Below are 18,107 nucleotides of genomic sequence, written 5' to 3'. Positions count from 1 at the left end.
TAACCCTAACCTTCAAAATGTTGAGCTAATACCTAAACTTAAAATTAAACACTTCAACATTTGACGTCTTAGAAACATGGATGAACGTATAATTCTGACGTGAGACTGTGAGTGCTGGCAGATGAAGACACAGTGCAGAATTTAAAAAAAATTAACTTCACAAATTGTCCTACACATTTTGGGCATAGGCCTAAATATTTTCCACAGGATGAGCAAATTTTAAAGGAGTAGTCATATGCAGTCTGAGAAGATTAATTTTGTCATAAAGAGGACATACAGCTAGCTGTCTGTCTGTAAAATGTGTGTCTGGTGAGGAGGTTGTCCTAGCTGTCGTTGAGATAGACACACACACACATTCTGTAAATACTACATACTAGACACATGTACATCCTTCTCATCCTTCCTCTCCCCCACCCACGCTCAGTAAACAACACATATGCATGGACACACACAACTAACAGTGTGTGTGTGTGTGTGTGTGTGTGTGTGTGTGTGTGTGTGTGTGTGTGTGTGTGTGTGTGTGTGTGTGTGTGTGTGTGTGTGTGTGTGTGTGTGTGTGTGTGTGTGTGTGTGTGTGTGTGTGTGTGTGTGTGTGTGTGTGTGTGTGTGCGTGCGTGCGTGCGAGTCATCAAAGCTGACAGCTTGGTAAGTGGCACAACCCAGGGCCTAACGTCCAGATTAGAGTGTGGTCCCAGGGGCAGCATAGTGTCTAATAAGTTTAGCAATAATTGCTGCGCTTGGCGACATTTGTTCTTGAATTAATGAGTTAGCAGAGAACCTCAACACTTCATAAGCTGGGTGGGGGAGAGGAACATCTTCTGTGACATATAACTCCTGCTCATAGCATGATAGGACTTGAACCTGACTGTTTAAACTTATACTTTAAATGTCAACGTGTAAACTTAAAATGTCAAAGTGTGAAGCTAGCATTCATTCATCATGTCAAGGATGGTTTGTCACCAAATCATCATAGTATCATTAGGCTAATGGAATCTTCGTTGTCTTGTATGGACACTTGTAACAGGGTACAAATTCAACAAAATCAATAATTCAAGTGTTTCTCCTCTCCACATGTATTGCTCTGCTTGACCGTTTGGCAACACACACACACACACACACACACACACACAAGACAAAACGCCCCACTGACATTGAAGCCTTGTGACCGTCTTGTCCATCCTTTAAAAAAAAAAAACTGTCCAGAGCGGCGAAAAAGCCTGGCCATCAGCTCTCCTCTCAGAACCTGTCCATCACTGTCACTTTGGATCAGTGGTGCAGAACTCAGCCTGTCTCTCCCACAGCACTGGTCCCTGCCTCCCCGACCGGACTCATATCACTGTCAGGAGGAAATGCCTGACTCCCTGCTGCCGCAGCTGAGTCCAGTTTGTAGGCCTACCCATGGATCGATGCCAATGATCTGGCATTGTCCGTGGCAGTGTGGCAGTGAGCAGGGAGTGCACTGCAGTAGTAGGAAAAAAAAGTGGAAGTGAGTGGAGAATGGAGGAAAGGGGACCTCAGACTGATGCGGAGCTCGAGGTACATGTCATAATGCGTATGTGACTTCAAGCTTTCAGAACCGTGATGTCATATGCAGCTTATCACAGCTTTTCATAACAGACGATGACAGATGACGTGACGGTGTACACAAATCCCATTCTTCTCAAAGAGAGACGGGGTACATGAGTCACAAACAATAAGCAGCGAGAATCCTGACTTGGCCCACTAGAATAAGCAGGACAGGCTACACCAGACATGATTCTATTCTATGGATCTTCTGCCTGTACTGACTAAGCACAGAGGGGCCCGCTGCTGCTGCACAATGAATTCCAACGTTATGGCAGAGAACTCTCGAGCTTTCAAACAAACCACAACAGGCGGCAACCCAACTTCTCAACCTCCCACCGAGAGAGCCGGGGACGGCCAGTGGAGAACTGAGAGCTGGGATTGAAATTTAATTATAGCCTGAAAGCCCTCTCTCTCCTTCGATCCGAGCCCAATATGGGAGAGGGGGATGAAGGATAGACTAGACCTGAGGCCGGCCTCTGTTTGCGTGACGGATACAACGGCTGGGGGAAACCACTCCAAACAGATCTCTGAGACTGGTGTTTGGTGTTTGAAAACCTTGACAGACTGACAACCTGCTGGACAGACAGACAGACGGACTGACTCATTCAATTCAGTTCAGATTTTCTTTCATTAACTTGTTCATTCATATTCCCAACGAGGAGCACAACATGGACTATCTCAATTCCTTAGTTATAACAGCCTGTTCAGTAGCTTGAGTAGTAACATGAGTTTGATTCTAAAAATGTTTGGCATTACTATACAACAAAACATGGTTTGGCATCATTCTATCCTCATGTTAGATCCATTGCTTTTTGATAATAAAGTTTGCATGGAATCTCTTGATTCCCTATGGGTCTAACTGTCTTGGAAGTAGTGTGAGAAGTAGAATGAGTTTGATGGTGAATTCTGGAAGATACAGTGTATACTTGGCTCTATCTTACAGCAATAGTTATTCAATCACCACGTTGGATTTAGTGCTTTTTAACTGATAAGAAAATGCACAAAATGGACCCTCTTCTTTCCTATGACTGTCAGTATTACAAGTAGCATGAGCTTGAGTGTTCAACTGGAAGATATCCTGTATACTAGGCAGGAATTGTGCCAGAATAGATGATAATGGTATTATTCCATCACCAAATTAGATTCTGTGCTTTTCAACTGATAAGAGAAATTCACAGAGATTTTGATAAATGACCGTTAGCCATAGTGTTCAATTAAAAGGAGTAAATTGTTATCTCCCCAGATTAACTACGGTATATATTTACTGGACTATTTATCTATTTTGCTGAAATACATCACTGAAGGATCTGACATTAGTGGCAAAACAATCTATGTATTTTTCCACATTGCTGACCATAAGCACAATTCCCTGGTGTCCCCTCTCCAGGAACATGGATGGACTATTATGGGGGAACCTATGACCTTATGATTGGATTCAAAGCTGCTTTGGCTGACACATCAAGGGAGGTTCTGCGTAGCATATTGGGCCAGACTGGCAGCAGAGCCTGGAATCTGCAGACTGAGTTAAAAGTCAAAGTCACAGGCCTGCTCCCAATCCATTGTGTATAGGGCCAGGGTGGGGCAGCTGACTGACTTCCCTGAAGATGAAAACCAGACTGAGCTCTCTGTGGTCCCATATGGCTTCTGGAGAGCGAACCCAATCGGTTGGAAGGCCGGCTCTTCACCGTTGCACACTCAACTAATATGGGATACAGGAAGCGTCTGCAGTGTACTCCTCCAAAGATAGACCTGATAGCAAAAGAGGATACATTTAGAATGTTGTGGGTTGGGGGTGTTGGTGTTACTGACTGAGCAAGAGTGCTGCTTCTGAAAGAGTTTCAGGCTTAGGCTCTGTATGGGTCTCCTTTCACAAGGGGGTGGGGGTGGGGCACCCGCTAGCACAGCACACAAATCCAGATGGAGGTCACTGCCAAAAAAATCCTGAATCCTGATGTGCTGGCCGACAGGGAGGCTACAAAACTTTCCCCATGTAAATAACGTCAGCGAATCACCCCCTGTACACCCCCCCCCCCCCCCCCCCTTTTGGAAAATCTGGATGCGTTTAAGCTGAGACAGCCATGAGAATACGAACCGCATGTCTTTTTCTGTTAGGGTTCCTTAAATCACCTCAGCACCGTTAAAACAAAATATCAGAGTCTGTTCTGACGGGTACAAGGCAGACAATGGGCTTGGAGGATGACGTCCACAGGAGGGTGGGGACTAACCAGTCAAGCTTTGATTGGCTTTGGCATCGAGTGTCATGTTAATATAACTTTCCAAACTGTCTGAGTTTTCCTAACAAATTGTCTTTTAGCAAAATCCTCAGACTTCCATTTATGGGTTTGGACAGTGCTGTGGTGTTGAACTTTCCACCTCGATTCTTCACTGTCACACATACTGGACCCTAGCCAGTAGACTTGATAAATAGGGTTTAATGCTTCGCAGCATGGGTTCTATGGTCGTGCCTGCATGGACCACTGCCACAGACCACAACTAGCTGGGAACCCAGTGTAGAAGGTTGTTGGCTGAGAAGGTGAATGTAAATTCCAGCTAAGACGGATTCTTTTCTTTGCCAATCCCAAAATGAAACTTTATTTGCTGTACTGTAAGATGGCTATGAAAATGCCCGTAAGGAATTAATGTTGCTGACATGTATCATCTCCCAGTGGCAAGATGACTCCACCTGTTTTCTATTTATTTGTGTAATCACACCCCTCCAAGTGTCATCATTCCACCCTGTTTTCAGTTTGGGCTCAACTCCACCATTCCTTAAATCCAATTTTCTGACACATGCAATCTCTTTCTTTCGAACGTGATTACTTTTTTCCCCAGGAGGAGCTATGAGGTGTTATCCACCAGATGTTTCACTCCCTTCACATCGCCGTTTTGGTTATGAGATTTTGAGATGTAGCTTCTAATGATCTTGTCAGAGTGTAACAATGTAAAATGATGTTGGGGGAAATGTGGAAGTGTTCAGAGCCAGGAAAACGTTCCACATAAATGTTAAAGTGGCGCTAGGGAGGCTGACTACCAGAGTTGTCACTGCCTTATTGCCTACAATATTGCTGCTTCTACATCTGTAACTATAGCTAGAACTGCAACTGTTTTGTACGTAACCAGACTACAAGCCACTGTAATACACCAACATGGGTGGCATTTTCTTCCACCTCCTGGGCCTTGATTTAGTGTTCAAAAGAAAACATTAGTAATAGTATGTGCTGTGTATCCCAACTCCTTCTCTTCCTCCCTCACCTCTGCCTCCTCCTTCTCTACAAGTCTCCATGCCAACATAACTGAACTGATCATCCCTATGAAGAATGTACAGTACAAAAGACAACACTAGTTCAACTTTTCAATAGAAAAGAATGAGATGAGTGTTTAAGAGTGAATACATGGCATTACATTGTAGCGCTTTCAAATAGATTAAATCATGTAATATGCCACAAACACATCTATGGCATACCATCAACATCCTGCTCGAATATTGTTGAGAAAACTTATGCCATACAATACAGCATTTTTTTTACCTAGCTAATTATACAAATGGCTTTTGGTATGTTTGCATAACATTATGGCAACACACCAATTTCACCTACATAAGTACTATGTTTTTTATCTTGATGAAAATAACCTGTGAGTTCACCTCTAAACAAAGTGCAAACTAACGGGGCCAGTACACTGATGACATGTATGGGCTGTGACATGTCAACATGAATGGTAGTATTTATCCCGCTGCTCATTGCGACTGACTGGGCCGACCTGGACTGCTGTGCCAGTCACTGAGGTTAATTAACTATCTGGAAACTATTTTAGCCCTGCCAAGTTTATGTCACTTCAGGTATGTCTCCATTTAACTCTGTCTTCCGTTCTAAGTATAGTGGGCTGGCATGGAGTCAGAATGCTTTCCCGCTGCGAGTAATCATAAAGAAAGACAGCACCAGGGATGTAATAATAAGGTAAGGTGAAAAAAAGAGATTTCCCTTAGCTAGTTCTCAGAAACATTGTGTGTTTTTGGCACAAACTGTGCCATGACAAACACTGTCAACAAGGGTGTCCAATCGCTGGAGGCTATAACTGGGTGGGTCATGCCTTCTTATACTGTAGCCTGTGAGGATATACAATTATCCCACTTGTTCAACCTATACAAGTTCCAGTTAAAATGTTGTCAGTATTAGTCAGACCTAGGTTCAAATATTATTATTTTTCCATACACTTTGGACATTTGATTGAGCCTGCCTGGAGTGCCAGATGGGAGGGTTTGAATTTTTGGGACAATTTAATTGGTCCCATTGCACCAGACAAGCTCAATCAAGCACACCTTGAAACAAATACTATTTGAACCCAGGTCTGATATTTGTCGACATTATCACAAGGCTCTGTAAACACAGCTTTGCAACTTCATCACCTTGTTCAAGAGTAGAATATATATTTCTGCTGCCATGTTTTCATGGTTACCAACCTTTTGTCTCCAGAAGAACTGTGCCACCACAAAGACATGGACTATGCTTTATTGTTGCTTCCTGGCTTCCTCTACAGGCCTCCTTCTTTGTTTGTCTTATTAGCATTATTAAACATTTATGTTTGAAATACAAACGTCATATAGCTGTTATGTATTCTTGCCATGTGTAATGTTATCACCTCTGTTGAGGCACTGTTATTGTGCGGCATAATTAATTGGGGGACATCAAAAGCTTTTTGTTCTCTATGTAAAACAGCAATGTCCCTCTCTTCGCAGCACCTACATATCCAACTGTCAATTGGCACTTTGGGATAGATACAGGTAATATGCCCCTAGCCTACACTGCATGGAGAATTCATGTTGTCAATGCATCAACAAATATACTGTGCATTCTCTATGAGGTTGTGCATACATTCATTTTAACCCATGGCTATTATGGAGGTCTCTACGGCAAGGGAACGTGTGTAAATATTGATTTGTTTTATTGCCTCAATACATCTTGATAAAGCGCAATGTAAAAATGTGTTTCATAGTGTGATGAAATTGAAATTGTGATATTATGTTGATTTCATTATATTTACATAGTGTGTTTCAATTAAGTATACATTATTATTCTATCTTTACTGTGTGGTAAACTTGCTTTTCAAAAAAATGCTAATAGTGTTAATATAGAAACATTTATTTTTAAGAATATTGTCTTCTCCCAGTAACATAGCTTAGATATGTAATGACAAGGAAATGGAGTTGAAGATGTTCTTTGTTACAGATGTAAGATCTTAATTTGACCTATATTGTCGTATGAAAATAATCCCGCAAAAGCAGGATATGAGCATTTAGTCCATAATGTTGCATGATTGTTGGTTAGGTTATTAGCTGGCCAAAACTAGGCTACATGAAAAGTGTAAAACTGTTAATATAACTCTTTGGGTTTTCAGTGAATTTATGTAAATCACAAAGCTCATCTGCATTTCCTGCAACATGAAAATTCTCAGCAACAAAAGACTGATCAAATTAAGATCCTACATCTGCACATGGCATGTTTACATTTCCTGTAATTTCATACTATTTTGTCAAATTTGATTCCTGAGAGTCAACCATGCTGCATTAAAGGTGTAGTGTCTGAGAATTTTCCTGCGCCACAGGAAATTCAAATGAGCTCCATGATTTACATATATTCACTGAAAACCGACAGTACTCTTTCTCCTTCAAACGCTAAAGCACCAGACAGAATGAATGTCCTACTACTCTAGGTCCTAAAACTGCAACATTCAAGCGTACAAAATGTATCTAAAATGCAGCCACACATATCAACAACCATAGTTTTAATATAGCTAAATAACACAAGATAGATATTGGTCTCCACTACGATATACAGTACAAGTGTATCCGAAATGCAGCCATACACTATAGCCTAATGTAGCCTATAAAAACTAATGTACCTTTTTTTTATAATCAAATCCTTCTGCTGCATGATTATTTTACTCCTGTGGCAAAACTGGTCAAATTCAGATCCTACACGTGTAAGCAATCACAGTATTTGTGTTGAGTGCACTTGATATTGTATTTGCACTTACTCTTATGAATATGTCTGTGAATAGATATCAGAGCATTCTCCTTTTTTTTCTAAATTGTATTAAGCACATTTGTGACATTTTCCACATCTGCTTACAACATTTACAAATAGAAAAGCCTGTCAGTTTACACTGGAAAATTGTTAGGCCTAAATATTATTTTTTTGAATCTGTTAAACTAATTCTGAAGGCGGCATGTTCCATAAAACCATCTGTGTTGAACAGCAAGTCTTGGCATGTGTTTTTATTAGACAACATATTGATTCGCCTACATTAGACTACATCTAGACATTTAAATAATTATCACAATGCATACTTTAGCACACTTCAGTGGCCTCCCACATACAAGACATGAGTTCAACAAGATGGGGCCTTCTGCTATAGATCTGTACATGCATAGCACTAGATTCGGGCTGGTGGTGGAGAGTTCGATTGGTAGGCTATATGGTGGAATTGATTACAGACATCAAATTCCAAAATAAAATAAATTTTTTGCATTGTTCATGGGACCGAGTGCAGTACTGCGCGTGAAAGCATTAGTCATGCTGACTGCGGAATCATAAATAATATTTAATAGCTGTGAGGGGATGTGTGTCCGTTAGCATGACATCTGGGTTTTAATTCTAGGGGAAAAAGCCCCATATCTGCCTGATCCTACAAACACAAACCATCCGAGGAGAATGAATACATAGGAGTGTCGCTAAGCCTCCTCGAACAACATAGCAAGGCAACGCTCTGTAACCCATCTATTTCAATAGCCTAATAATAATAATAATAATACATGGGACTTATACTGCGCTTTTCAATGACCAAAAGTCGCTTTACAATAGTAGAAAAAAAGGAGTAAAACAAAACATCAGACTCAACAAAAACATGAATAAAGAGAGCGGTGGGCTCAAATGTGGGAAGGAGTGTGACGTTTCAGTGTATGGGGAGGGAAGAGTTCTATGTTCTAACCTTCGTTAATTAAACATGCTTTTCTTATTGTCTGCCGTGCGTGGTGTACAGTGTGTATCTACTGAGCACATACAGTAAGGGTGCTGGACTGTAAAAACAAGGTTTTTAAATGACTAAGCAATTTATCATTATTTGAAAACCGTAATAAATTAATCAAATTCACATTCCTATGAATAAAATAAAATGGAAATAGGCCAACGATATGGTGGTTCACATGAGAGGTATAAAAAATAACAGTCAAATACGGCTTAGAAAATGTTGATATGTCAGTTCTGATGAGTGTGTGTGTGTGTGTGTGTGTGTGTGTGTGTGTATATGTTTGCCCATGTGACTGTGTGCGTGGGCACATGCGAATACGTAACTACATCGAGTGCAGTCGATTCAGAGGAGAGATAAGGCCTATGCGGATTGATAGGATGTATATGCAGCTGATGCATGTGCATCTGTAACTCGATACGACTTCATTGCACGATCATGGGCTCTTTGGGACTTATTATCATCACTCATTTTAATGAGGTAACAAGTGATAGGGTAACTAGATCGCAAAGGGTAATGTGTCATTGCGAGAGTGTAACGAGCGCCACCACATGGTTTGTTCTAGAATTACACCCACTTCTAATTTACTGCTAAAACAGAGATTAGAAAAGGCCAACACAAAACAACCTGAGTGAGAGAGTAGAAAGTTCCAACAAAGGAAGGAAGGACAAATATCAACTGCTCAATATACTGTAGATACAGTATTCCCATTAAAATGAGCTTCTTCCATCACTATCAATCCCTACAGTAGGTCTTTACAACTTCACACATAACCTGCACACTATTATTTAATGCAGCACAGTATAATATTGGTTATTCTGTTCTTTTAAGGCCACAGGTGGTTCTGTGGGCCAAGCTAATGGGGATGCTCTATAGGGAGCAGTGGGATGCTATTTTGTTCTGTCTTTCATAACCCAAGGCACTACTGAAACCAAGCATTACTTATTCAAGGCACAATCGGAACAGGAGGAGATATGATATAACCTCTATAGAATGATACCTGTTTCATTTCGCATAAAAACCTTGGTTGGGGTCTTTGAAGTTAGCTCTGTATAACCAGTTGGTAATAATCATTTCTGATACCTATTCGGTTGTCATTAGGCCCATCATTCCTCGAGGCTACTTAAAACCCCTCAGTGTGCCTGAAAGGGAACAAAAGGAATATGAATTAAGGGTGTAACTGAGCTCTGCCTCGGCTGGTCTCAGCGGTGCCGTCGTTCTGGCTCTTTCATCTGATTCCTGTCTCTGAATACTTTCTCTTAATTACAATGGGTAAAGGCAGAGCCATGTGGACAAAAAAGATAAATTGGGACACAGGAGGCAGAGGTTCAATAACACAAAAAGCCGGAGACAGTCGACACTCACTGTCATGGTCTCTGGTGTCCATTGGAGACGGATCTTAAGACTTTTCAGAGAGAAAGAGAGGGATTGAAAACACTCCTGGAATGTGCTGAGACTAAAATAATGAATGTACAAGGGAGACAGCCAGTCAGCCATTATGTCAACTTTTGCATACACTATCATGTCACCAGTGTTTTCTCTGTCAAACACAGCTACACAAATAAAGTTTTGGCCTCTCACCTCAAAAGTACAGAAGTCCAAAGAGGACATATCAATAACAAATATATTTTATCTCATTATGCCGAGATCATAACTTATTTATCTATTGATCACAACATAACAAAAGTTGCTTTGTTGAGATCGCAAGATAATTTTCAAGTGATCCCAACAACAAAAGTGTTGTTGTAAATAGGAGTGGACATATTGATGATACATTGACAGCAGTGTCATAGTGGACCAAAGGCAGTTTTGGTTTTTGCACTAGCAGTGCACAGCTGATTCAAATAGTGAACTCATCATCACGCTTTGTTTATTTGAATCAGCTGTGTAGTGCTAGGGCAACAATCCAAATGTTCACCCCTTGGGGTCCCCAGGACTGATATTGGGAAACACTGATCTAAGACCTTTGATTATACTGAGCACATCTGTTGTAAGTAGCCATGTGCTAGTCTAGTACAAGACTCTCCAACCCTGTTCCTGGAGAGCTATCATCCTGTAGGTTCTCTCCAACCCCAATCTAGCACACTTGATTCTAATAATTAGCTGGTTGGAACCAAAAATCTAAAATTTGGACTCATCAGACCAAAGGACAGATTTCCACCGGACTAATGTCCATTGCTCGTGTTTCTTGGTCCAAGCAAGTCTCTTCTTATTATTGTTGTCCTTTAGTAGTGGTTTCTTTGCAGCAATTTGACCATGAAGGCCTGATTCACGCAGACTCCTCTGAACAGTTGACGTTGTGATGATGTCAGTTACTTGAAGCATTTATTTGGGCTGATATTTCTGAGGCTGGAAACTCTAATGAACTTATCTGCAGCAGAGGTACCTCTGGGTCTTCCTTTCCTGTTCTGGTCCTCACGAGAGCCAGTTTCATCACAGCGCTTGATGGTTTTTGCGACTGCACTTGAAGAAAGTTTCTAAATTGACTGAACTTCATGTCTTGAAGTAATGATGACTGTCGTTTCTCTTTGCTTATTTGAGCTGTTCTTGACCATAATATGGACTTGGTCTTTTACCAAATAGGGCTATCTTTTGTATACCATCCCTACCTTCTCACAACACAACTGATTAGCTCAAATGCATTAAGGAAAGACATTTCACAAATTAACTTTTAACAAGACATACCTGTTAATTGAAATGCATTCCAGTTGACTACCTCATGGAGCTGGTTGAGAGAATGCCAAGAGTGTTCAAAACTGTCAAGGCAAAGGGTGGCTACTTTGAAGAATCTCATATCAAATATATTTTGATTTGTTAAACACTTTTTTGGTTACTACATGATTCCAAATGTGTTATTTAATAGTTTTGATGTTACTAGAAAATAGTAAAAATAAGAAAAACCCTTGTATGAGTAGGTGTGTCCAAACTTTTGACTGGTACTGTATATATACATTTTTTTTTACTGGAAAGTTGTTTGATTTACTTTATGAAAACAAAACAAAACTTGCGTAGTTTTTTGGTAGTTCAGTTTTTTTGGGGGAATCCTGTTTCCATCCTGCATAGTAGGTGGCGGGATGCACATTAAACTGTGTGACCACCCATATACTATAGAAGAAGAAGAACAAGAAGACAGCTCTCAGACATTATTCAGGACATTCAAGTCGGCAATGGGAGAGGACAAGTGCCACAGGCTGTCCTCTGCCACACACACACACCACAGCGTCTGGGGATAGAAGACCGGATGAGTGTGACCCTGCTTGTGCTGAAGAGCCGAATGACGTGTGAGTGCGTACCAATGATGATATTACTGATGCCACTTTCTCCTCCCTCTCCAGATGTGGCCTGCTATGACGAGACGGCCGAGGCCACGTCTACCGCATTGGAACCCCATGATGCCAACGCCTAAGCGACGAACGCTCCATGCTACGGACTCTAGAGTGTATGAGAGTGTGCCCGGGCCTGTACTTGGGTTTTGTTCTGTGTTGCTTTTATCCTATAAACCCTTTTATTTTTATTACTTCTTTTTTTTACTAAGAAAAGAGCTGTAAAGCACTGTGGAGACTGTCTGCCTCCTGCCTGTGTTTTGGGGATTGAAAAAACGGACGTTTTTGACATACAGGCCTGGGCCTTCTTACCAAAGCCCCATCAATTCAAGGCAAACAAGGGCAAACTGAGGAATTCCAAACAAACTGTACATGTTACAGTAGGCCTAGTCAGTGAGACGATCTTTATCACTGGATGAATGGCTGCTTGGTCCTTCACCACCAACACATTTTGCCCACCATTTGTGGCTGAAATGACAAATAGACTGTAGCCTTCATGAACTGTTGGAGTTTTTAGAAACCCACAAGATGTGATTCACTTCACCTGTTTACTACTTTTATTTTTCTGTACTACTTAATTGTTTGACTGTGTTTTTGCTGCTATTAACAGTCCAAACTCTGTTAACTATTAAAGAGATTTAAAATACACTTTTATTGGTAGTCTGCAACCACAGACCTCAATGTTAACTTTTCTTGCACGGAACGTTCCACATTCAATCCACTTAAAATAGTAGTGCAACCACACTTTTACATGTCTTTAAAATTGGATTGGAGCCAAAACTGGAAGCCATCTATAACTGACAGACAATTATAAGGGCACAGGGCGAGACCCAGATGCAGACATGGGAGGCAGATTGTTCGAGTCTCTGATATTTTTTTGTATCCAAGGGGCAGACAAGAGAATGGTCGTGGACAGGCAAAGAGATCATAACAAGGTCAGAGTTCAGGAGGTACCGAGTGGCAGGCAGGCTCTAGGTCAGTGCAGGCAGTATGGTCAGGCAGGCGGGTTCAGAGTCAAGGCAGGCAAGGGTCAAAACCGGATGGACTAGCAAAAACAGAGAAAAGGCTAAGCAGGCACACGGCGTAACATGCTGGTTGACTTGACAAAACAAGACGAACTGGCACAGACAGACAGAAAACACAGGACGAACATAGCAGTGTGAACAGACACACAGAGTTACACATGGAGTAAACAATTAACAACAGTAGAAAAAAAGGAGAGTCTATATACATTGTGTGCAAAAGGCATGAGGAGGTAGGCGACATTTTGCAGATTAACACTGGAGTGATAAATGATCAGATGGTCATGACTTCAAACACAGGTATACAACCAGCTCGGAAACCAGATTGCACAGCGGAGAAGGTACGGTGGGATTCAAGATGGTCAGTGATCTGTTTGTTGACTTGGCTTTCGAAGGATAGGCAGGGCAGGATGGATATTGGTCTGTAACACACCTGCGGCAGCTTTCCAATCCTTGGGGGACGTGAAAGAGAGGTTGAACAGGCTGGTAATAGCACAAGGACAGGTGAAACAGATTGGGTGTGACAGACAATGCCATTTCTGCCTAGGTCAATCCCTAATCAAAATAAAAACGGATGCGCTGATCAGCCATGGGCTCTGCCGCCTCAGCCATACTGTCAATCTATTATCAATACACCCTCCTCTTCATAGAGTTGATCCTCGACAACTTTTATCATGTGATTACAATAACTGTTTTGTGATCTCGACAAAACTTGGGATTTTTAAAATTAATGTACAAAGTAAAACATTCTAACCGTTTAAAACTGATCATATGAGTGGCTTGAATGTTCAGTCCACAGTCACATCTTGTTTAGTGAGACATTAGGCAGGGGAATGCGAGATGATCACAATGGACAGATATTAGGAGTAGAGCCGGAGGCAGTGCTCGTTTTGTTTGCTTCGAGTACACCACCACACTCAGCAGCACTGGCACCAATGTAGTATGTATGCAGAGATCTAGATATGCTGAGGAGACACGAACAGTGGAACATCAGTACGGTCAAATGACAATTACAGCTGTAAAAGATTATGAAGTGACTAACTACATGTGAGGTGACCATGATTGGAACAATGGCATTGACAGACTGAAGGAAACAATAACCCAGAGAGAGAGAAAGTGAAAGCAAAAGCATTCCAATTCAAGTTGACAGCTGTTAAAGGTAAGCCCACGCAGGGCCAGCTCTAGCCTTTTGGGGCCCTAAGCAAGATTTAGTTGGGGGGACCCCCAATTTACGACAAGACATTTTAGTGGTCCCCCTGTTGACGTTGGAGAGAAATTTAAAGTTCAATTCCTGCAATTCTACACATTTTGCCACGGGGAGTAGAGAACAGTTTTAACGGCCAGTGCAGTCAACTTGATTTTCCTGTGTTTTTTAATATTTCCACACTGAGGTTGGAATAATACTGTGAAATTGTGAACATGTGGATTGAAAAGTTTGAAAAGACCACCTGAAAATTCTGTCTATTTTGGCCTTCCATGGTGACATCCCCATACAGTAAAGTTCTTTGAAAATGTTTTTATTTCACCTTTATTTAACTAGGTTTGCCAGTTGAGAACAAGTTCTCATTTACAACTGTGACCTGGCCAAGATAAAGCAAAGCAGTGCGACAAAAACACAGAGTTACACAAACAAACGTACAGTCAATAACACAATAGAAAAATCTAAAAGTAACACTGGCGTGATAGACCAATAAGAAAGAGGTCCAAACTTCTAATTTTCAGTTTTTGTAACGGTTTTCTTCGAGTGAAGGAGAGTCGGACCAAAATGCAGCGTGGTAATTTTCATACATGTTTAATGAAGACGAAACAAACAATAAAAAAACAAGAAACGGAACGTGAAAACCTATACAGCCTATCTGGTGACAACAAACACAGAGACAGGAACAATCACCCACGAAACACTCAAAGAATATGGCTGCCTAAATATGGTTCCCAATCAGAGACAACGATAATCACCTGCCTCTAATTGAGAACCAATTCAGACAGCCATAGACTTACCTAGAAAACCCCACTAAGCCACAATCCCAATACGTACGAAAATCCAAAGACAAAACACCCCACATAAAAAAAACATGCCACACCCTGGCCTGACCAAATAAATGAAGATAAACACAAAATACGTCGACCAGGGCGTGACAGAACCCCCCCCCCCCCCCTAAGGTGCGGACTCCCAGACGCACATCAAAACAATAGGGAGGGTCCGGGTGGGCGTCTGTCCATGGTGGCGGCTCCGGCGCGGGACGTGGACCCCACTCTATCAATGTCTTAGTCCCTCCTCCTCGCGTCCTAGGATAGTCCACCCTCGCCGCCGACCATGGCCTAGTAGTCCTCACCCAGAATCCCACTGGACTGAGGGGCAGCTCGGGACTGAGGGGCAGCTCGGGACTGAGGGGCAGCTCGGGACTGAGGGGCAGCTCGGGACTGAGGGGCAGCTCGGGACTGAGGGGAAGCCCAGCAGGGGAAGCCCAGCACTGAGAGGAAGCTCAGGCAGGTAGTTGGATCCGGCAGATCCTGGCTGGCTGGCGGTTCTGGCTGACTGGCGGATCTGGAAGAGTCTGGCTGACTGGCGGATCTGGAAGAGTCTGGCTGACTGGCGGATCTGGAAGAGTCTGGCTGACTGGCGGATCTGGAAGAGTCTGGCTGACTGGCGGATCTGGAAGAGTCTGGCTGACTGGCGGATCCTGGCAGACTGACGGATCTGGCTGCTCCACGCTGACTGGCGGCTCTGGCTGCGCCACGCTGACTGGCGGCTCTGGCTGCTCCACGCTGACTGGCGGCTCCGTGCAGACTGGCAGCTCTGGCGGCTCCGTGCAGACTGGCAGCTCTGGCGGCTCCTTGCAGACTGGCAGCTCCTTGCAGACTGGCAGCTCCTTGCAGACTGGCAGCTCCATGCAGACTGGCAGCTCCATGCAGACTGGCTGCTCCATGCAGACTGGCAGCTCTGGCTGCTCCACGCTGACTGGCGGCTCTGGCTGCTCCACGCTGACTGGCGGCTCTGGCTGCTCCACGCTGACTGGCGGCTCTGGCTGCTCCACGCTGACTGGCGGCTCTGGCTGCTCCACGCTGACTGGCGGCTCCGTGCAGACTGGCAGCTCTGGCGGCTCCGTGCAGACTGGCAGCTCTGGCGGCTCCGTGCAGACTGGCAGCTCTGGCGGCTCCTTGCAGACTGGCAGCTCCTTGCAGACTGGCAGCTCCTTGCAGACTGGCAGCTCCATGCAGACTGGCAGCTCCATGCAGACTGGCTGCTCCATGCAGACTGGCTGCTCCATGCAGACTGGCTGCTCCGTGCAGACTGGCAGCTCTGGCTGCTCCGTGCAGACTGGCAGCTCTGGCTGCTCCGTGCAGACTGGCAGCTCTGGCTGCTCCGTGCAGACTGGCAGCTCTGGCGGCTCCTTGCAGACTGGCAGCTCCTTGCAGACTGGCAGCTCCTTGCAGACTGGCAGCTCCATGCAGACTGGCAGCTCCATGCAGACTGGCTGCTCCATGCAGACTGGCTGCTCCATGCAGACTGGCTGCTCCGTGCAGACTGGCAGCTCTGGCTGCTCCACGCTGACTGGCGGCTCCGTGCAGACTGGCAGCTCTGGCGGCTCCGTGCAGACTGGCAGCTCTGGCGGCTCCGTGCAGACTGGCAGCTCTGGCGGCTCCTTGCAGACTGGCAGCTCCTTGCAGACTGGCAGCTCCTTGCAGACTGGCAGCTCCATGCAGACTGGCAGCTCCATGCAGACTGGCTGCTCCATGCAGACTGGCTGCTCCATGCAGACTGGCTGCTCCGTGCAGACTGGCAGCTCTGGCTGCTCCGTGCAGACTGGCAGCTCTGGCTGCTCCGTGCAGACTGGCAGCTCTGGCTGCTCCGTGCAGACTGGCAGCTCTGGCTGCTCCGTGCAGACTGGCAGCTCCATGCAGACTGGCAGCTCTGGCTGCTCCATGCAGACTGGCAGCTCTGGCTGCTCCATGCAGACTGGCAGCTCTGGCTGCTCCATGCAGACTGGCAGCTCTGGCTGCTCCATGCAGACTGGCAGCTCTGGCTGCTCCATGCAGACTGGCAGCTCTGGCTGCGCTGAACAGGCGGGAGACTCCGACAGCGCTGGAGAGGAGGAAGGCTCTGACTGCGCTGAACAGGCGGGAGACTCCGGCAGCGCTGTAGAGGAAGGCTCTGGCAGCGCTAGACAGGCGGGAGACTCCGACAGCGCTGGAGAGGAGAAAGGCTCTGGCAGCGCTGAACAGGCGAGGCGCACTGAAGGCCTGGTGCGTGGTGCTGGCACTGGTGGTACTGGGCCGAGAACACGCACAGGAAGCCTGGTGCGGGGAGCTGCCACCGGAGGACTGGTGTGTGAGGTGGCACAGGATGGACCGGACCGTGAAGGCGTACTGGAGAGCTTGAGAGCAGGGCTGGCGCAGGACGTGCAAGGCTAGGGAGGTGCACAGGAGGCCTAGTGCACCTCCCTAGCCTTGCACGTCCTGCGCCAGCCCTGCTCTCAAGCTCTCCAGTACGCCTTCACGGTCCGGTCCATCCTGTGGCTGGCACAATCTTCACCAGCCGACTAACACGCACCTCAGGACGAGTATGGAGCACTGACCCAGGTGCCATCAAATCCCCGACACGCTCCGTCGGGCGAATATCATATCTAAAGCACCAACACAGCAACTCCCTCATAACTCTCTCCTCCAATTTCCCCATTAACTCCTTCACAGTCTCTGCTTCGCTCACCTCCAACTCCGGCTCTGGTCTCCACCTTGGCTCCTCACGATAAACAGGGGGAGTTGGCTCAGGTCTGAACCCTGACTCTGCCACACTCTCCCTGAGCCCCCTCCCCCCCAAGACATTTTTGGGGCTGACTCTCAGGCCTCCGTCCGCGCCGCCGTGCTTGCTTCGCAAACTCCATTCTCCGATAACCTTCCGCGCACTGCTCCATCGAATCCCAGGCGGGCTCCGGCACTCTCCCTGGGTCGACCGCCCACCTGTCTATTTCTTCCCAAGTCGTATATTCCAAACTTTGTAGCTCCTGTTGCCGCTGCCTGTCACCACGCCGCTTGGTCCTGTTGTGGTGGGTGATTCTGTAACGGTTTTCTTCGGGTGAAGGAGAGTCGGACCAAAATGCAGCGTGGTAATTTTCATACATGTTTAATGAAGACGAAACAAACAATAAAAAAACAAGAAACGGAACGTGAAAAC

The sequence above is a fragment of the Oncorhynchus clarkii genome, chromosome 28 (assembly GCF_045791955.1).
Source record: "Oncorhynchus clarkii lewisi isolate Uvic-CL-2024 chromosome 28, UVic_Ocla_1.0, whole genome shotgun sequence".
Lineage (NCBI taxonomy): Eukaryota > Metazoa > Chordata > Actinopteri > Salmoniformes > Salmonidae > Oncorhynchus > Oncorhynchus clarkii.
This window is presented reverse-complemented; position numbering follows the sequence as displayed.